Source organism: Giraffa tippelskirchi, chromosome 10, assembly GCF_054371585.1.
Source record: "Giraffa tippelskirchi isolate mGirTip1 chromosome 10, T2T-mGirTip1v1.2.pri, whole genome shotgun sequence".
Classification (NCBI taxonomy): Eukaryota; Metazoa; Chordata; class Mammalia; order Artiodactyla; family Giraffidae; genus Giraffa; species Giraffa tippelskirchi.
Window position 1 is genome coordinate 69,349,403 of NC_137284.1, and position 22,453 is coordinate 69,371,855.

General features: G+C 39.0%; 1 protein-coding gene across 1 annotated transcript in view; it reads right to left on the reverse strand.

Annotated features, from left to right (window-relative positions):
* ETV1 (ETS variant transcription factor 1) overlaps positions 1–2,330 on the reverse strand; it is a 102,656-nt gene extending 100,326 nt beyond the window's left edge. The window contains exon 1 of the mRNA XM_081537622.1: positions 990–2,330. The gene's annotated coding sequence lies outside the window, so the exon portion shown is untranslated. The remainder of the gene's footprint in view (positions 1–989) is intronic.
* Positions 2,331–22,453: the final 20,123 nt, after the last annotated feature.

A 22,453-nucleotide genomic window follows, 5' to 3' on the forward strand; every position in this document is an offset into this window, starting at 1 on the left:
AAGAAATTAGCTAATGTACTTAAATTGCCCCTCAGAGTTGGTACTCATAGAAGTTGCCTTTCTCGTCCTGTTTATTAGAGCTTCTCTCTGACATCAAACAATAGATCCCGCCTCTCTGGGTCAGTCATCCTTGGCCTAAGGTCACAGATCTATCCCTATGACCTTCTGGCTGACTTTTAGAATGGTCCTTAATACATGGGACTTGTCTGCCTGGCTTCCTGCCCATGTTTTAAAATAATTTTCCAGCTTCCCATCTACGTGGGAGCCAATTCCTGGTCTCCGATATTTTTCCTGCTCCAACCAAGAACTGACACCTCAGATTCCTTTTCCTAGTCTCTTGTGATCAGCCAACTTGATGCCTGACACCACATGCTAATTATCTGCAATTCAGATCTCCTCACTGAGTTCAAAAACTCTAGCCTGGTAGTTGAAGGAGACAGAAAATGTTGCTTGACAACAGAGGGATTAGTCTCAAAAAAGTAAAACACAAAAGTGGTCCAAAACAGAGCTATTTCTGAAAAGGGGCAAAAGAACAGCTTCATGTCCATCACTTCCTTAAAACCTAGAAAAGTCGTCCCAGAATGAGGGTCACCAATGATCCTTAAGTCAGTTTCTTGGTATTTGAAGAACAATGTGTCTTTGAACTTTGTAATAGTGATTTCACTTCTCTGTGATCTTCCCGAGAGTTCTCTTTTATATTTAAAATGTTCCTTTTGTCCCGAATTTCTTCTCAAGTTTAAAAATAGCCCTTTGACTACAGGCATTTCATGTGAGCACATCAAAGAAAGCTGCAAATCTTCTTTGTATCTGTAAGACACACTCTAAATACAACTTGGATTTTTATTCTTGGTTCATTTTTATATTCTAAACTGAAATTACTACCTGTTTCTCTGGTGTCAAATAATATCAATGCTCAGAGGTTTATCAAATATATTTTGGAGCAACATAGTCTACTCAGAAAAATAAGTTTTTTATGATGAGAGTCATACCTTTGTTAGGAAAGATTTGTATCCGATGCTCTAGACATCATTTGAGTCCATAAAGGAAGGCATTATCAGAAAGGCATTCAGGAAGCAGGTATGTATATGAATGAGAACTAAAAATAATTTTGCATTTAGAGTTGAGGCAAAGATATTCTTTCCTCTACATATACACATTCTCACACCCACTCCTACTGATAACTCAGAATTCTTAAAATAATAAGTGTTATCAGTTAAAACAGAGGAAAAGGCTATGACATTCATTATAAATAGCTCTTGTTACTTGACTCATTCGTGACATAAATGTGAGATATCAATGCTTGGATTCTGAGTAACTCAATCTTACAGCTCAAACAGACATCAGTAGCGCATCAATTTTGGTATCAATGCCATTGCTACTCTTCTTATTTTTCTAGCTTATTGAGAGCTTATCAATTCTCTCTTAAGCTTTCCATATCTGACCATTGATCAAGAACACTCTAGATCATTGTCTCTCAAATCATCTGCACTGAAAGATCTGCATTAGTTATCTATCACACAGTTACAAACTATCTCAAATTTCGTGGCTTAAGTTAATCCACATTTATTATCTCACAGTTTCTGTGAGTCAGGAATCTGGGAGGAAACTTGCTGAGTGTTTCTGGCTCAGGGTCCCTCTTGAGATTCAAGCTGTAGACTGGAGCTGCAGAAATCTGGAGCTAGGAAATTTGCATCTAAGTCCACTCATGTGGTGGCTGGCCATCTCAGTTCCTTGTGACTACTGGCCACATAGCTCAGATTTTCACCATGTTTTCATCTCCACAGGGCTGCTGATGACATGGCTTCCCAGTGCAAATAATCCAAAAGAGGTAGCTCAAGATGGAAATCCGTCTTTTACAATCTAATCTTGAAAGTGACTAACCAACAGTTCTGCCAGAGGCTATTGGTCATACAGACTAATCCCTCATTAGAGAGGGATTATACAGAAGGTGGAAGACTAACAGGAGGGTGGGATCATTGGGGACCACCTTAGAGGGTGACTATAAGAACTTCTTTCTTTTCAAATGCCCAGTCCATCACAGACTGAATCCATTTATTTGCCATTCAAATTTATGCCACAATTAGACGCAAGGCTCCAGGAAACAGGAATCCCTCTTACTCATGGTTGTATTCCTGTCACCTAGCTGAGGAATGATTCTTAAGGGAATTACTAAACACATCCTATTGTTAAAGATGCTGCTGCTGCTGCTACTAAGTCACTTCAGTCGTGTCCGACTCTGTGCGACCCCATAGACGGCAGCCCACCAGGCTTCCCCGTCCCTGGGATTCTCCAGGCAAGAACACTGGAGTGGGTTGCCATTTCCTTCTCCAGTGCATGAAAGGGAAAAGTGAAAGTGAAGTCACTCAGTCGTGTCCGACTCTTAGCGACCCCATGGACTGCAGCCTACCAGGCTCCTCCATCCATGGGATTTTCCAGGCAAGAGTACTGGAGTGGGGTGCCATAAAACAAAGCATATGGACTGAATATCTGTGTTCGCCCCTTCCAAAAAAAATATTCTGTATGTTGAAACTCTACCCCCTAATCTGATGCTGCATGTGTGCATGCTAAATTGCTCAGTCGTGTCCAACTCTTTGAGACCTCATGGACAGTAGCCCCTCAGGCTCCTTTGTCCATGGTGATTCTCCAGGCAAGAATACTGGAGGGGATTGCCATGCCCTCCTCCAGGGGATCTTCCCCTCCAGCGATCAAACCCACTTCTCTCGAGCCTCCTGCATTGGCAGGCAGGTTCTTTACCACTAGCGCCACCTGGGAAGCCCCATCTGATGTTTATCAGGATGTAATTAGGATTAGATGATTCCTGAGGATAGGGCCGTCAGGGTGAGTCTAGTGGCCTTGTAAAAAGAGTAAGAAAGGCAAGAAAGAGGGATTCTCTCTCATTCTGTCTCTCCTCACCCCTTCTCACTTTCTTTACAATAAGTGCCCTACATACAAACATTCAAGTTGCAAAATTTCAAAGATGGAAATGTGCATCTGGTTCCACCAGGGAACCAGAACCTGTGCCATAAGTGTCAGGCGAGAGTGACATTGTAGCTTGCCCTGTGTCCTATCGCTGACAATCCTTCAGCTTTGTCATTTCCCACCTCCTCTCCCGCTCCAGTCAGTAACTCTTCTTGACTGTTAGTGGCAGCCCCTGTAAGTCAACTGCTGTACTGTACTACTGTACTTCTCAAGGTACTGTAAGGTTAAAAATGTTTTATTTTGTATGTGAAAAGTATTATAAACCTATTACAGTACAGTACTATATAGCTGACTGTGTTAGCTGGGTACGTAGGCTAACTTTGTTGGACTTAAGAACAAATTGGACTTATAAACGCACTCTTGGAATGGAGCTTGTTTGCGGGTAGGGGACTTATGGTACTTCACTCGAGTGCACAGTGAGAAGCCAAGCTGGCACCCACATCTTGTATTTCCAGTCTTTGCAACGGTGAGAAAATGAATCTCCATTGTTAAGCCAGTCTGTGGTATTTAGTTGTGGCAGCCTAAGCAAACTAAGACCCAGAGGAAATCGAGAACTGCAAGTTACAACACCATTTAGGGATTTAACACTTCAGGATTGGGATCTGCTTAGTAATAACTAAACTAAATCCCTTATGCTGAAGTGGAAACTTATTTCCTCTTGTTAAACTCTCTATTTAGCAAATGGAGAAGTACAGCTGCTACCAGCAGGTCTCAGCACTCATCATCACAGTGTGCCAGGCGCTGTGTTATATGAGGAAGACACAAATAACATAGCACCCCCGCCAGACAGAAAGCATAAGCTGGAAGTAGAGACAGCACAGTAAAACAGCCTTTTAGAAAGGCCTTCCATGACTCACCCTGTGTTTTCCCTATCTCATCTCTCCAGCATATTCATCTGCTTTATTCATCATAGCATTTAGCTTGTCTAAAATGTTCCCACTTGTTTACATATATGCCCAAGTTTTTATTTGTTTCCTGATTCCTCCTTCTCCACTCCAAGATGTAAGTAAGCTCCAGGAAAGTAGTGTGGATTCTTTTTTTAAATATTTATTTATTTAGCTATATCAGGTCTTAGTTGTGGTCGGTGGGCTTTGAAGTTTCGTGGAGTAGAGCAGATTCTGGTGTGCTTGTTCATTATTTTATGTACAAGCCTGCCTGGAAATGGACTTAGCCCACACTGAGCATTCACCAGATACACACTGAATAAATAGTTAACTAGAGGCACACTCAAGGCAAGATCTATTACACTTTTCTATAAATTCTCTCTCATACTGTCCATGACAAGGCCTACAATTCTACTTCATTTATGCTTTCACTTAAGTTCTGACCTTTCAACATTCTGATTACTGATTTTTATCCTCTGTGAGTTTGAGTAAACTCCGGGAGTTGGTGATGGACAGGGAGGCCTGGTGTGCTGCAGTCTGTGGGGTCGCAAAGAGTCAGACATGACTGGGTGACTAAACTGAATTGATACTGAATCCTCTTCTTAGCTTTTTAAGCTGTAGAGCCACAATACAAGCACAATATAGATATGGACAACTGAATCACTTTGCTTTACAGGAGAAATTAACATAACTTTGTAAATCAACTATACTTCAAGAAAAGTTTAAAAATAATAATAATAAACTACTTTTTCAAAACATTTTCAAATCTATATCACCTATCCTCCCTCAAACAAAAAACTGGATCTCCATTAAATTAATGAGACCTAGTAAAATAATTTGTTTGACTTCACTCCTAGGCTTTGTGAAATTGACCTCAGCTACATTTTACTGTGTCTGCTTTTTAAAAATGATTTCAGTATGGGGTTTAGAAGTAAAGACTGATATTTGCATGAAAAGGATGATTTTTATTTCTTAATTTGTTTTGGTTGGGAAGAGATAATGATATATCATTGCCTGGTGAATATGAAGGTTGCTAAATAATAGGCAGATAACTATTGGGGAAAGTTATTTCCACAAATAAACTTAAGAGTGTTTGATTGTGAACTTTATTTATAATGAGAGGCATCATAGCACAGTGGTTAAGAACATGGCTAGGTTTGACTTCTGTGGATCCTAAATATCTTTGCTTTCATGGGCTCCTTCCTCCATTAAATATTATTAATAAAGTATATAATTATTTTTTTATATTTTAAGACTGTGTTGGCATAAGAAATCATTATTATATATTCAGAATTATTGCATTATTGTTGGGTTGTTTTTGTTTAGTTGTTAAGTCATGTCTGACTCTTTGCAACTCCATAGACTATAGCCCACCAGGCTCATGTCCTTGGGATTTCCCAGGCAAGAATACTATAGTGGGTTGCCATTTCCTTTTCCAGGGGATCTTCCTGACCCAAGGATCAAACCTGGGTCTCCTGCTTGACAGGCAGATTCTTTACACTGAGTCACCTGGGAAACCATTAATTACATGTATTTTATTTTGATATTATACTTACTTGATATTATTAAATTCATTTTTATTTCCATTTTTTATTTTCTTTTAAAAGAAACTCAAATTAAAGCATGTTTATGGTCCTCTAAAATATGGAAGGCCCTTGGCATTATGTCTATGTGCCTAATAGAGAAATCAGCCTCACTCAGGAACATAGGATCTTGAGCCAGATTGACTTGTTTCAAATCCTAGCTTCTCTAATTAGCAGCTGTGTGACCTTGGGCAACTTATTTTACTTTTCTGTGCCTTTATTTGTTCTTTTGAAAAATTGGGATAATTAGATACCTCCATCACAGAGTTGATAAAAGGATAAAAGGAATTATCCCTTATCTAGATCAATGCTTGGCACATTCATTTTCTAGCAGATTATACCAATTTATTTTATCATCTTAAAAATACCTGATATTGCAGTTGAAGTTCTTCTGAATAGAAATAGGCTTCTACTTACCTAGGAAGTCAAATAATGTGTTGGGACTTCCCTGGTGGCCCAGTGGCTAAGACTCAATGCAGGGGACCTGGGTTCAATCCCTGGTCAGAGAACTAAATCCCATATGCTTAAACTAGGAGTTCACATGCCACAGCTAAGACCTGGTACAGACAATAAATAAATAAATGTTAACAAAAAAAGGAAATAGGTTGCATTTAACATAGAGAAGACGGGAGAAGAGGTGGACACTGAGAAAGATAAATTCCTGGGGCTATGCTTTTTGATTCCAGCCTTGCTTCTGCCATTTAACAGCTGTGTGATCCCAGGCAGGTTGCTTAATCTCTCTAAGCCCTGTTACTACATTGTTGAAATGTAACATCCAGTTTATAAGGTTTTTGTTTTTATAGTTTAAATGACCAATTTTTAATACTTATAATAGTAGCTACATACTATCAAAGATTATTTTTATTTAACTTTCTACCAGGTGTTTTGCACTTTATTTCTCCCTTATTACTGCCACCTTTCCTTGGAATCCAGAATGTTGGCCTCAACTCCAACTGAGTGAAGCTGTAGCTATAGACGGGGAAACCATAATGGCCTCTGCTTCATACTCTGATCCAAAGTGTATAAGGAACTATGAAATTAAGGAAATCTTACAGTATAAATATGATTTGTATCATTAAAAAGATTCTTTCTCTCCATTTTCTTATTAATCTCCACAAGCACAAATCCATTCTTAACTTGTATTATCAATTTAGCCATGACTAAAATACTAAAGTGGTGGGGTGTGGGCAATAAGAGATAAGTATTAAAGGTAACTTCTAATGACATTTGCTGTCTATATTGTTGGTTCTAAAGAAGAATCTCTGATAAAAGATCATTACTAAGAACAACTGAAATGATGTTTAAATGCAAATAAATCAATCTTTTCAGGGCAAAATAAAATTTGGAGACAAAAATACAAGTGAATGTCTATTTAAGTATGTGGATCCTTGTCAAATGCTGAGCCCCCTCTTGGCTAGGACAGGACTACTTGAAGGCATTATAAGTCTCTCCTATTCCCTTCTATTCTCCCACACTTTCAAGAATGAAAAGGGTAGGACAGATATGTATATTTGTGCTTCCCTGGTGGCTCAGATAGTAAATAATCTGCCTGCAATGTGGGAGTCATGGGTTCAATCCCTGGATCAGGAAGATCCCCTGAAGGAGAGCATGGCAACCCACTCCAGTATTCTCTCCTGGAGAATCCCTGTGGACAGAGGAGCCTGTTTGGCTGCAGTCTATGGGGTCTCAAAGAGTCGGACATAGCTGAGCAACTAAGTATGCATACATTTCCCTTATATTCTTCCACACTTTTAAGAATGAAAAGGGTAACATACATATGTATATTTGGTATTCACAATCTCATTCTGATGGTTGACTTATGTTCAGTGTAATTCTATAACTCAATGAAGTGGCATATCTTTTAATGCAAGAATAATAAAAGAAGGATAATTGCATTTCCTTTTTGCTAAAGTGAATAACATATATAGAATTTAGGAAATGACTGCTATAATTGTCAGGAGTTAGTTATAAACTATTATGAAAGATTTGTTTTCCAACTGATATCGTAGTTCATTTCAGTTTAGTCGCTCAGTCATGTCCGACTCCTTGTGACCCATGGACGGCAGCAAACCAGGCTTCCCTTCCCAGAGATTGCTCAAACTCATGTCCATCAAGTCAGTGATACCATCCAACCATCTTATTCCCTGTTGTCCCCTTCTCCTCCTGCCTTCAATCTTTTCCAGAAACAGGGTCTTTTCTAATGAGTCAGTTCTTCACATCAACATTGGTGTATACTGAAGTATTGGAGATTCAGCTTCAGCATCAGTCCTTAAAATGAATATTCAGGACTGATTTCCTTTAGGATTGACTGGCTTGATCTCCTTGCAGTCCAAGGGACTCTCAAGAGTCTTCTCCAACACCACATTTCGAAAGCATCAATTCTTCGGTGCTCAGCTTTGATTATGGTCCAACTCTCACATCCATACATGACTACTGAAAAAACCATAGCTTTGACTAGATGGACCTTTGTTGGCAAAGTGATGTCTCTACTTTTTAATATGCTGGGCTTCCCTTATGGCTCAACTGGTAAAGAATCCACCTGCAATGTGGGAGACCTGGGTTTGATTCCTGGGTTGGGAAGATCCCCTGGAGAAGGGAAAGGCTGCCCACTCCAGTATTTTGGCCTGGAGAATTCCATGGACTGTATAGTTCAGGGGGTCACAAAGAGTCGTGTATGACTGAGTGACTTTCGCTTTCACTTTTATTATGCTATCTAGGTTTGTCGTAGCTTTTCTTCCAAGGAGCAAGTGTATTTTAATTTCATGGCTAGGGTCACCATCTGCAGTTACTGTGGAGCCCAAGAAAATAAAGTCTGTCACTGTCTCTATTGTTTCTCCAACTATTTGCCATGAAGTGATGGGACCGGATGCCATGATCTTCATTTTTAGAATGTGGAATTTTAAGCCAGCTTTTTCATTCTCCTCTTTCACTTTCATAAAGAAGCTCTTTAGTTCCTCTTCACTTTCTGCCATAAGGGTGATGCCATCTGCATATCTAAGGTTACTGATTCCAGCTTGTGCTTCATCCAGCCTAGCATTTCGCATGATGTACTCTGCATATAAATTAAAGCAGGGTGACAATAGACAATCTTGACGAACTCCTTTCCCAATTTGAGAGAGAATAAGATGGCAGAGTAGAAGGACGTGCGCTCATCTTCTCCTGCAAGAACTCCAAAATTGCAACTCACTCCTGAACAACCATCGACAGGAGAATATTGGATCCCACCAAGAAAAGAAACCCCACATCCAAGAGCAAAGGAGAAGTCCCAACAAGACGGTAGGACGGGCGAAATCACGTTTAGAATCAAACTGCATATGCATCAGAGATGCTTGGAGGGCTCAAACAAACATTGTGCACACCAGGACACAGAGACCCCACAGAGACTGAGCCAGACCTGCTGTAGAGTGTTTGAGTGTCTCCTGTGGAGGCACTGATCAGCAGTGGCCTGACACAGGGACAGGGGCTTTGGCTGCAGCAGAGCTGAGAGTCACAGTGTGTGAGCCCCACCATGGAGCCCACCAAGCTGATGACCCACAAACTAGAGAGCAATTATACAAAAGAAGTTCTTGCACTGTTACAAAAATTCTAGGACCCACAACAGATTTCCCAACCTGGAGATCCACTAAAGGGACTGAGAACCCCAAGGGAATTTGAGTTTGGAGGCCACCAGTGGGATTTGATTATAGAACTTCCACAGGACTAGGGAAACAGACCGTTTGAGGCCACAGACAAAACCTTGTGTGCACCAGGACCCAGGAGAAAGGATCAGTGACCCCACAAGAGACTGAGCTAGACTTGCCTGTGAGTGTCCAGGAATCTTGGGCAGAGGTGTGGGTTGACAATGGCCTGCTGCAAGGTCAGGGGTACTGAATACAACAGTGCTGGCATAAGCCCTTGTGAAGGAGGTCACCATTATCCCTACCATAGTTTGGCCTCAGGCCAAACAATGGGGAGGGAACACAGCCTTGATCATCAACAGAAAATTGGAATAAAGATTTACTGAGTATGACCCTGGAATGTGAAGTCAAGTGGGCCTTAGAAAGCATCACAACGAACAAAGCTAGTGGAGGTGATGAAATTCCAGTTGAACTACTTCAAATCCTCAAAGGTGATGCTGTGAAAATGCTGCACTCAATATACCAGCAAATCTGGAAAACTCAGCAGTGGCCACAGGACTGGAAAAGGTCAGTTTTCATTCCAATCCCAAAGAAAGGTAATGCCAAAGATTGATCAAACTACCGCACAATTGCACTCATCTCACATGCTAGTAAAGTAATGCTCAAAATTCTCCAAGCCAGGCTTCAGCAATACATGAACCATGAACTTCCAGATGTTCAAGCTGGTTTTAGAAAAGGCAGAGGAACCAGAGATCAAATTGCCAATATCCGCTGGATCATCGAAAAAGCAAGAGAGTTCCAGAAAAACATCGATTTCTGCTTTATTGACTATGCCAAAGCTTTGACTGTGTGGATCACAACAAACTGTGGAAAATTCTGAAAGAGATGGGAATATCAGACCATCTGACCTGTCTCTTGAGAAACCCGTATGCAGGTCAGGAAGCAACAGTTAGAACTGGACATGGAACAACAGACTGGTTCCAAATAGGAAAAGGAGTATGTCAAGGCTGTATATTCTCACCCTGCTTATTTAACTTATATGCAGAGTACATCATGAGAAACACTGGGCTGGAAGAAACACAAGCTGGAATCAAGATTGCTGGGAGAAATATCAATAACCTCAGATATGCAGATGACAACACCCTTATGGCAGAAAGTGAAGAAGAACTAAAGAGCCTCTTGATAAAAGTGAAAGAGGAGAATGAAAAAGTTGGCTTAAAGCTCAACGTTCAGAAAACTAAGATCATGGCATCTGGTCCCATCACTTCATGGGAAATAGATGGGGAAACAGTGGAAACAGTGTTAGACTTTATTCTTTTGGGCTCCAAAATCACTGCTGATGGTGATTGCAGCCATGAAATTAAAAGACGCTTACTCCTTGGAAGGAAGGTTATGACCAACCTAGATAACATATTTAAAAGCAGAAACATTACTTTGCCAACACAGGTCTGTCTAGTCAAGGCTATGGTTTTTCCAGTGGTCATGTATGGAAGTGAGAGTTAGATGGTGAAGAAAGCTGAGCGCCGAAGAATTGATGCTTTTGAACTCTGGTGTTGGAGAAGACTCTTGAGAGTCCCTTGGACTGCAAGAAGATCCAACCAGTTCATCCTAAAGGAGATCAGTCCTGGGTGTTCATTGGAAGGACTGATGTTGAAGCTGAAACTCCAATACTTGGCCACCTCATGTGAAGAGTTGACTCTTTGGAAAAGACCCTAATGCTGGGAAGGACTGGGGGGCAGGAGGAGAAGGGGATGACAGAGGATGAGATGGTTGAATGGCATCACCGACTCGAGGGACATGGGTTTGGGTAAACTCCGGGAGTTGGTGATGGACAGGGAAGCCTGGCATGCTGCGATTCAAGAGGTCACAGAGTCGGACACAACTGAGCGACTGAACTGAACTGAACTGAACTGAGTGTACCCCCACCCATCAGAACAAGACCCAGATTCCCCCAAGCCAGTCCCTCCCATCAGGAAGCTTCCACAAGCTTCTCATCCTTATCCATCAGAGGCAGACAGAATGAAATCCAGAATCACAGAAAACTAACCAACTGATCACAAGGATCACAGCCTTGTCTAACTCAATGAAGCTATGAGCCATGTCATGTAGGGCCACCCAAGACGGATGTGTCATGGTGGAGAGTTCTGATAAAACATGGTCTACTGGAGGAGAGAATAGCAAACCACTTCAGTATTCTTGCCTTGAGAACCCCATAAACAGTATGAAAAGGCAAAAAGATGTCATATATACATGCATAATTCTTAAGTCTAGAAAGGAAAAAGTTGAAAATTTTAAATCAGGGGTTGAAAATATGGGTAATTTAGAGTAAGTATGTGTTTATAAGAGCTTCCCAGGTGGCTCAATGGTAAAGAATCCTCCTGCCAATGCAGGAACCACAAGAGACATAGGTTTGATTTCTGGGTCAGGAAGATCCCCTGGAGAAGAGAATGGCAACCCATTCTAGTTCTGCTTGGAAAATCCCATGAACAGAGGAGTCTTGCAGGATACAGTCCATGGAGTCACAAAGAGTCAAACACAACTGTGTGTACACACACATACACACGTGTATATATATGTGTGTGTGTGTGTGTGTGTGTGTGTGTATATATATATATATATATTTTTTTTTTTTTTAATATGGGATGAGGGACTTCCCTGGTGGCTAAGACTCTGAGCTTTTAATGCAGGGGTCCTGGTTTGATCCCTGGTCGGGTAACAAGATCCCACATTCTGCAACTAAGAGTTCACATGCCGCAACTTAAGATTCTATGTCCCTCAGCTAAGACCTGGCATAGCCAAATAAATAAGTAAATATTAAAAAATAAAATAAATATGGGAAAAGAAAAATAGTTATGCCATATTTGTCTAATCACACAAATTTTTACAATTTGAGTGCTTAGCTTATCTTCTGTGGGTTAAAGAAACTAAAGATAAGATTTCTTTGTTCAGATGTAAAAATTTCATAGACACTTCACAAGGCAGACTGCATTCCTCCCACCCCCTGTATTACCTACTTCATGTTAGTTATTCTTATTCTTTTTCTTTAAGAAGTAGACAAAAACTTTTTGCTAAATATTCTTGTACTTTGGTAGGTATAAAGGATAGCCAGAACATTTTACCGACAGAATTAACCCATCTTACTTTCTTTTCATCCAATGGAAGATAAATGGCTTAACTTTCTTTTCATCCAATGGAAGATAAATGTTTAAATATATAGTTGCTATATAACAATATAGTTGCTATACAACATTTTCATGGGTGTTGCCATTGAAATTTTCACCAATTCTGTTGATGTCACACGTTAACTGAAGTCTGCATTGATTGTTCTTGTTTTCTTCGAGACCTCTATCTTGGTTCTAACACATGAAGACGGCTCCAGAATGTCTTAATGGGAAGACTTTAGATGACACTCAGCCAACAATCTCTTCTGACTGAGAGGAAGGGCAGAGGAACATGCAGTGCTTTTGCCTCACAAGCAAAATGTTCTTATATGGATTTTATTTAGGGTGTCTTGGGACATCAATCTTCAAGTCAAATAGAAAGACAAGAAAGGGACGGCCATTGTCAATATTATATTAATTTAAGTGTCTTTGAAGGTTATAATTTTTAAAAAATGACTAGCTGGCTACCTATTAAGGTAGTATAACTGATAAATGCATGCAGGGTTCTTCTGAATAAAACTGATGTTGACTTAAAAAAATGCACAACATGAGAATTGCGAATTAAACTTTATTTGGGGCAAAATGAGGACCACAGCCTGGGAGACAACACCTCAGATAGCTCTGAGAAACTGTTCTGAAGAGCCATGGTGGAAGGTCAATATATATGTGATTTTGGGGAGGGGGAATACATGCAATCAAGCACACATTTTCCAGAAGGTTTCTACCAGTCTCATGAAGCTTTCTGTTAGTCACAAGGAACAGTCATTACTATGAAAGATTTTAGTGCCATTCTAGATATGGGGAGATCTAAAAATTGGGCTCATTAATTTGGCTCCTGAATGTTTCTAATTATCTGAAGACCTGTCCTGCTAGATTTTTGCCCCTCCCCCGCATCCCTGAGCACAGAGTGCCTCATTTCTACTCTCCACCCTGAACTCCTTCAGGGAATGTTAAAGGTCAGCAGCTGCAGCAGCACATGATTTAATCCTCGCAGAGGTAGATGGCAAGTGCCAATTTGTAGTTGACATGATGTCTTTAAAAAAAATTCATTATGCTCTAGATTTAACATTGCCTCCTCCATAACTTTTGGATTTCAAATTATGTCTCTGCTTCACCTAGCTATAAAACGGAGCTAATAGTTTTTCTTTCCTTCCCTCAAGCCCTGTGTACTTACCTGAGTATTCAGAATTTCAAATGAATGTCTTTGATTTTAGTCTCATTGAAGTATTGCAAATAGTCCTTTGATAAAGGCTAATGTGCAAAAAAAAAAAAATGTATGCCCATTGTGAGTGTATTATTATTGAACTGAGTTCCAGCAAACATTCTAGATCTTTCCATTCAAAAGAATGCTGGAGCCCTGATATTTCGGCTCTCTGTTGTTGGTGGGCACATGACATAACAGACGCCTCTAGAAAAGGGTATTTCTAGAAGAAAATAGTAAATAAGGCAAACATACAGGCCTTATATTTAGTGAATTAAATATAATATATAGACTAAAGGATGCTGTTTATTTCAAAGATAACTGCCATCACCTAAAACACTTTCAGATCTCATCCTTTGTAGCTTGCATCAATGCCTGCAGCATATTCTTGTTGAATAATTTTAATATAAGGGAGTCTTAGAGTGTGGATTTTCTTTGAAACAAGTTATATCTTTTGGAGGGCATCTTGTGATTAAAACAAAGTTGGTAATGTTGCTTTTCTTCTAACACTGCTGTGAGTTTAACATACCAATAATGAGATTCACTTTGTTGTGTAACTCAGATGGACTCTGAAGACATAAGAAAACGAAATTCTAAAAGTATTAGCTGATGAGAGAATCTTTGTAGTGACTCCTGCAGTGAAGATGGCAGTTCTTAGCATATTTGGCTAGAGGCTAGGGAAATAAAGTATTTGGGATAAGTATCTGGAAAAAATAATCATTGTAATAGAAAATTCAAGCTGGCTGAAGCTTTGGAGTATCTCATTATGATCTTTTTAACTTAGAGACAATACTTTTGAGAAAAGAGTTAAGCAATTTAACCAAGTACACAGATGTCAAATTAGAAACTAGGACGAGAGTTAGGATACTTGACACAGAGAAGTGGTTTTTTTTCCACCACTGCTTCATGAATGGTGACAAGTTCACTGGGCTGTCTCTCAAAATAACTAAGCTTTGTAGAGGCAAATCTCTTGAATGTGTAGTAATGTACAAAGATAAGGGCTAAAGAATGCTGTATTTTTTTTATGTTAGGCTTCACTCCTTGGGTTTGTAAAAACAAATTTGAAAGCTTTAAATTTTTCTGTGCATTGAAAAGTCCTAGAAACAGAAATAGACTCACAGAGTAGAGAATGAAGTTATGGTTGTCGGGGGTGAAGGATGTGAGTAGGGGATAATTAGGGAGTTTGGGATGGACAGGTACACACTGCTATATTTAAAACGGATAGCCAATAAGGACCTATGGTATAGCACAGGGAACTCTGCTTAATGTTGTGTGGTAGGCTGGATAGGAGGGAAGTTTGGGGAAGAATGGATACATGTTTATGCGTGGCTGAGTCCCTTTGCTCTCCACCTGAAACTATCACAATATTGTTAATAGGCTATATTCTAGTGCAAAATAAAAAGTTTATTAAAAAGCAGGAATAAGTACTAAAGGTACTAAAATGTAAAGTTTTAAAATTTCATCTATTGTCTCAATTTGCCATGGTGTTTATATGTACATATATTATATAATGCTGTTCTAAGTAAAGAAAAATTAACATTTTAAATTATTATCATTAATTTTATCATTCCTCTCTATATTGTGTAAGACATGCTTTAAGTACACATATTAGAGCGCTTAAGTCATATGTAGAATTGCTGAAATTATACACTTTTATTTCATAAAAAAAGGTCTTAGAAAGTTTTACCTATGATGATACATTCTAACGACCATAACACTACTTTTACTCTCTTGGAACATATATGTCTCTTTGATATATATAGTTTGACCTTTGCCTTTCAATGTTTATAGCAGAGGAAAGTAATTCTAATTTAATTATTCTGAGTTATGTTATAGTCAAAGGAATTTTTATTGCTCAATACTTGCTGTCATAATTTTGAGTTTCTAAACTCACAAGCAAGAAATGTCACGTTATCTTTCTTGTCATTAAATCTAATTGAATCTGACTCCAAGCCTCTTCTTGTTTGGTTGATAAGAGATCCAAATTTAGTGATTTTGGCAACATCCATCTGCCTTTCTAGGACCACACAGAAATCCACGAATTCTACAGAAAAACTGGAAAATGGGAGAAGACCTCAGTTCTTTAGTCAAGCATGATTTTAACGATATGCTCAATATCTAGGGTCATATTTTTCAAAAAAATAAATATTTTAATTTAATTTTTTACTCAGTTTATTTAAACTAAAACAAAATGGTTCTTCCATTTATCCCCGGTAATCACTTCTCTTCTTTGTACCTATAAACTTAGTTTTATAGGTATATTTTTAATGTATACACACACACACACCTACCTATACAGTATTTGTCTTTCTCTGACTTATTTCAGTTAGCATAAGGCCCTTGAGTTCCATCCATACTGTTGCAAATAGCATGATTTCATTTTATTTTATGGATTAGTAATATTCCATTGTGTGTGTGTCTTCTTTATTTATTCATCCATTGATGGACATGTAAGTTGCTTCCATATCTGAGCTATTGTAAATAATACTTCAATGAACATGAGCCTCTATTTATCTTTCTGAAGTAGGGTTTCTTTTTTCTTTAAATAAATGCCAGCAGTGGAACTGCTGAATCATATAGCAGTTCTATTTCTAATTTTGTTAGAAACCTCCACACTTTTTTCCATAGTGGCTGTGCCAATTTACATTTCCACCAACAATGCACAATGGTTCTCTTTTTCTCACATCCTTGCCAACATTTGTTATCCATAGCAATGAAAACAAAACACACAAATTGATATTTCAATAAATTATCCTATCACACATTCTGCCATCAATGTACTTTGTATTTTGATCATTACAAATATGGATAAATAAAAATAATGGCTAAGCACAACTGTCTATTACTCCAGTATCCTATCATCAGAAGGGACCCGGAAGCTCATGACAGTACCAATTCCTTATTTTATAGGAAATGAAACCAAGATCCAGAGTGAGACATCCTCATTCTTACCATCATGTACTTTGGTAAAGTTAGTATTATCTCCCAATCCAGGTACTCTGTGTTAGAGAAATTCAAACACTTTTCCTTATGAATTGGGATAAATTATTTCAATGAAAACCAAAGAATTTCTTAAAACACCAACATTGCCAAACATGACTATAGTTTCAGAGCAATTTGCACATAGCTCTTGGCTGATACAAACTCTAGTTGAAATCAATCAATAAAACAGTAAATGCATAGAAATGGACAATTCATTTTCATTACAAATTGCTTCAGATTAGAACATTCTTCCTGCCTCTCCACTCCACCTTATAAGACAGCAGAAAATCAAAATGTTTAGGCAGGAATACATGAGTTTTTTGTGTTCCCTCTCTAATAATGTAATGATAGTTTGGGGACCCACTTGCTTATGGAATCTGTCTTACCTGATCTCTACCAGGAAACTGGAGGCAAATAACATACCTGAGGGGTTGCCCTCTTCAGAATTCCTAAAGATAAAGAGAATAGCAATTATTTAAGTTTGCGGGAGAAAAATTCAGAATTGTTAGGCCTATTTTGACATGGAAATTCTAACAAAACTGGGCCAGTGGGTTTTCGGATAGGTAGTCAACCCAAGCAAATATAAAATATTATATTTAGAGAGATTTCAGTATTGAATCTTTAAATTTGCTACAGTAACATCATTTACACAACATTTTACCTTCAATTTTCACATCCAAGGTCTTCAGTATGAGTGTTGTACAATAGTTCCTAGTTGTATATTAATTTCCAAGGGGACAAAACAGTTAACTAATCCCTAAATTATCATTACTTTGAGCTGTCTAAAACTGTCTCATTCAGTATATAAAGAAATGGAAAGGAATTTCAGTGTTACTGACCATCTCAGTATTATTAATAAAATATATAACTAAATGCATAGCGATAGATAATACCAAGTATCATGACAAAGTAGTGGGATTTTTAAAATAAAGTTGCACAATATATAATATATTATTTATACCATAGGGGATCACTAGCAATCACTCAAGGTGGCAAAGATTTAGCAAAAGTAATAAATGCTGAATATTTTGTTTAATGATATCATTTTCACAAGGAAGTCCATTTCAATGGGTAAAAGATTCTGCAGTGTATCTAATATCAACATAATCCATGATGTTTCCCTTTTAAGAAAGTGTTGGCTGAAACTGATTTTGGGTAACATGTATCAGAATCAACCAGAGTAAATGCTGAAAATTCAGATCTTAAGCAATTTTCTCATGAATTTCATTTTTGTCCAATAAAAATTACACCTTTCATTTTTCTATTTGGTGCAAACAGAAAACACAAATCCCTCAATATTTTTGAGTGATTTTGTTAACTTATTAAGCTATTTATTTTGTATTGGAGTATGGCTGATTAATAATGTTTTGATAATTTCAGGTGTACAGCAAAGGGACACAACCATATATATACATGTATCCATTCTCCCCCAAACTCCCCTCCCATCCAGGCTGCCACATAACATTGAGCAGAGTTCCCTGTGCTATACAGTAGGTCCTTGGAGGTTATCCATTTTAAATATCAGTTCAGTTCAGTCGCTCAGTCCTGTCCGACTCTTTGCGACCCCATGAATTGCAGCACACCAGGCCTCTCTGTCCATCACCAACTCCCGGAATCTACGCAAACCCATGTCCATTGAGTTGGTGATGCCATCCAACCATCTCATCCTCTGTCGTCCCCTTCTCCTCCTGCTCCCAATCCTACCCAGCATCAGGGTCTTTTCCAATGAGTCAACTCTTTGCATGAGGTGGCCAAAGTATTGGAGTTTCAGCTTCAACATCAGTCCTTCCAATAAACACCCAGAATTGATCTCTTTTAGGATGGATTGATTGAATCTCCTTGCAGTCCAAAGGACTCTCAAGAGTCTTCTCCAACACCACAGTTCAAAAGCATTAATTATGCGGTGCTCAGCTTTCTTCACCGTTCAACTCTCACATCCATACGTGACCACAGGAAAAATCATAGCCTTGACTAGACGGACTTTTGTTGGCAAAGTAATGTCTCTGCTTTTAAATATGCTATCTAGGTTGGCCATAACCTTCCTTCCAAGGAGTAAGCGTCTTTTAATTTCATGGCTGCAATCACCATTAAGCAGTGATTTTGGAGCCCAAAAAAATAAAGTCTGACACTGTTTCCACTGTTTCCCCATCTATTTCCCATGAAGTGATGGGACCAGATGCCATGATCTTAGTTTTCTGAACGTTGAGCTTTAAGCCAACTTTTTCACTCTCCTCTTTCACTTTCATCAAGAGGCTCTTTAGTTCTTCTTCACTTTCTGCCATAAGGGTGTTGTCATCTGCATATCTGAGGTTATTGATATTTCTCCCAGCAATCTTGATTCCAGCTTGTGTTTCTTCCAGCCCAGTGTTTCTCATGATGTACTCTGCATATAAGTTAAATAAGCAGGGTGAGAATATACAGCCTTGACATACTCCTTTTCCTATTTGGAACCAGTCTGTTGTTCCATGTCCAGTTGTAACCGTTGCTTCCTGACCTGCATACAGAATGTGGTCCACTGGAGAAGGGCATGGCAAACCACTTCAGTATTCTTGCCTTGAGAACCCCATGAACAGTATGAAAAGGCAAAAAGATAGGACACTGAAAGATGAACTCCCCAGGTCAGTAGGTGCCCAATATGCTAATGGAGATCAGTGGAGAAATAACTCCAGAAAGAATGATGGGATGGAGCCAAAGCAAAAACGATACCCAGTTGTGGAGGTGACTGGTGATAGACGCAAATTCCGATGCTGTAAAGAGCAATATTGCATACGAACCTGGAATGTTAGGTCCATGAATGAAGGTAAATTGGAAGTGGTCAAACAGGAAATGGCAAGAATGAACGTCTACATTCTAGGAATCAGCGAACTAAGATGGACTGGAATGGGTGAATTTAACTCAGATGACCATTTTATCTACTACTGTGGGCAATAGTCCCTTAGAAGAAATGGAGTAGCCATCATAGTCAACAAAAGGGTCCAAAAGGCAGTACTTGGATGCAATCTCAAAAACGATAGAATGATCTCTGTTCGTTTCCAAGGCAGACCATTCAATATCATGGTAATCCAAGTCTATGCCCAACCAGTAATGCCGAAGAAGCTGAAGTTGAACGGTTCTATGAAGACCTACAAGACCTTCTAGAACTAACACCCAAAAAAGATGTCCTTTTCATTATAGGGGACTGGAATTCAAAAGTAGGAAGTCAAGAAACACCTGGTGTAACAGGCAAATTTGGCCTTGGAGTACAGAATGAAGCAAGGCAAAGGCTAACAGAGTTTTGCCAAGAGAACCCACTGGTCATAGCAAACACCCTATTCCAACAACACAAGAGAAGACTCTCTATGTGGACATCTCCAGATGGTCAACACCGAAATCAGACTGATCGTGTTCTTTGCAGCCAAAGATGGAGAAGCTCTATACAGTCAGCAAAAACAAGACCGGGAGCAGACTGTGGCTCAGATTATGAACTGCTTATTGCCAAATTCAGACTTAAATTGAAGAAAGTAGGGAAAACCACTAGTCCATTCAGGTATGACCTAGATCAAATCCCTTATGAATATACAGCAGAGGTGACAAACAGATTTAAGGGACTAGATATGATAGAAAGAGTGCCTGATGAACTATGGACAGAGGTTTGTGACATTGTACAGGAGACAGGGATCAAGACAATCCCCATGGAAAAGAAATGCAAACAAGCAAAATGGCTGTCTGAGGAAGCCTTACAGATAGCTGGGAAGAGAAGAGAAGTGAAAAGCAAAGGAGAAAAGGAAAGATATTCCCATCTGAATGCAGAGTTCCAAAGAAGAGCAAGGAGAGATAAGAAAGCCTTCCTCAGCCATCAGTGCAAAGAAACAGATGAAAACAACAGATTGGGAAAGACTAGATACCTCATCAAGAAAATTAGAGATACCAAAGGAACATTTCATGCAAAGACAGGCTCAATAAAGGACAGAAATGGTATGGACCGAACAGAAGCAGAAGATATTAAGAAGAGGTGGCAAGAATACACAGAAGAAGTGTACAAAAAAGATCTTCACGACCCAGATAATCACGATGGTGTGATCATTCACCTAGAGCCAGACATCCTGGAATGTGAAGTCACGTGGGCCTTAGAAACATCACTACGAACAAAGCTAGTGGAGGTGATGGAATTCGAGTTGAGCTATTTCAAATCCTCAAAGGTGATGCTGTGAAAGTGCTGCACTCGATATGCCAGCAAATTTGGAAAACTCAGCAGTGGCCACAGGACTGGAAGAGGTCAGTCTTCGTTCCAAGCCCAAAGAAAGGCAATGCCAAGGAATGCTCAAACTACCGCACAATTGCACTCATCTCACATGCTAGTAAAGTAATGCTCAAAATTCTCCAATCCAAGCTTCAGAAGTACGTGAACTGTGAACTTCCAGATGTTCAAGCTGGTTTTAGAAAAGGCAGAGGAACCAGAGATCAAATTGCCAATATCCGCTGGATCATCGAAAAAGCAAGAGAGTTCCAGAAAAACATCTATTTCTGCTTTATTGACTATGCCAAAGCCTTTGACTGTGTGGATCACAATAAACTGTGGAAATTTTAAATATAGTGGTGTGATATTTTAAAACATAGCTTTACTCATTTAAATTGCTAACATTTAAATGAAATCACTATAATTTCTCATATAGTAGAATATTACCAAATAAAGAATAATAAGTATGGGCCAGTCATTAAATATTTTGTCAAATATAAGGACAAAACCTAATACGTATATACATATTTCCAGTTTAACAATGAAGATATAGAAATTAAACTTTCATACTGGTTAATTTTCATTTATTTTCTTACAAGCTGAACTTTTCACAAGGAGCATAATTGTATCTAGAAATAAACCATTTTGACATTCATTCATATTTCAGATATTAACTATAAATGTAAACATAATACAAATTATTCCATTTGGCCAATGTAGGCAGAAATGACAGTGTGACAATTTAGAAAAAAGCAAAAAACAGTATGTCCTGGTAGCTGCTGCCCCTCTAGCTTGGACATCAGAAAAAAAACACATTAATAAAACCTGAACCCAGTCATCAGTCTGTAGCTAAGCCCAGCTGAACTGTAGCTTATTCCAGAAATCAGCATACTTCAGCTGAAAAACAGTGGATGTCAGTCTCCTTAATATGATCAATGCTTCTTGCTTGTCAATGAAACTCTGATGATTATACAGGATTGTTGAAGCAAGAGAATAAGTTTATACAGGAAACTTCTACAAATGTGAAATATAAGTATGCTAATATATAAGTGTTCAGTTCAGTCTCTCAGTCGTGTCTAATTTCTTGTGACCCCATGGTCTGCAGCATGCCAGGCTTCCCTGTGCATCATCAACCCCAGAGATTGCTCAAACTCATGCCCATTGTGTCGGTGATGCCATCCAAACAGCTCATCCTCTGTTGTCCCCTTTTCCTCCTGCCTTCAGTCTTTCCCAACATCAGGGTTTTTCAAACGAGTCAGTTCATTGCATCAGGTGGTCAAAGTACTGGAGTTTCAGCTTCAGCATCAGTCCTTCCAATGAATATTCAGGACTGATTTCCTTTAGGATTGATTGTTTTGATCTCCTTGCAGTCCAAGGGAATCTCCAGAGTCTTCTCCAACACCACAGTTCAAAAACATCAATTCTTTGGCACTCAGCTTTCTTTATAGTCCAACTCTCACATCCATACATGACTACTGGAAAAAACATAACTTTGGCTAGATGGAATTTTGTTGGCAACGTAATGTCTCTGCTTTTTAATATGCTGTCTAGGTTAGTCATAGGTTTACTTCCAAGGAACAAACTTCTTTTAACTTCCTGGCAGCATTCACCGACTGCAGTGATTCTGGAGCCCCAAAAAATAAAGTCTGTCACTGTTTCTATTGTTTTCCAATCTTTTTCCCATGAAATGATGGGACCAGATGCCATGATCTTCGTTTTTTGAATGTTGAGTTTTAAGTCAGCTTTTTCACTCTCCTCTTTCTCTTTCATCAAGAGGCTCTTTAGTTCCTCTTCGCTTTATGCCATAAGGGTGGAATCATCTGTGTATCT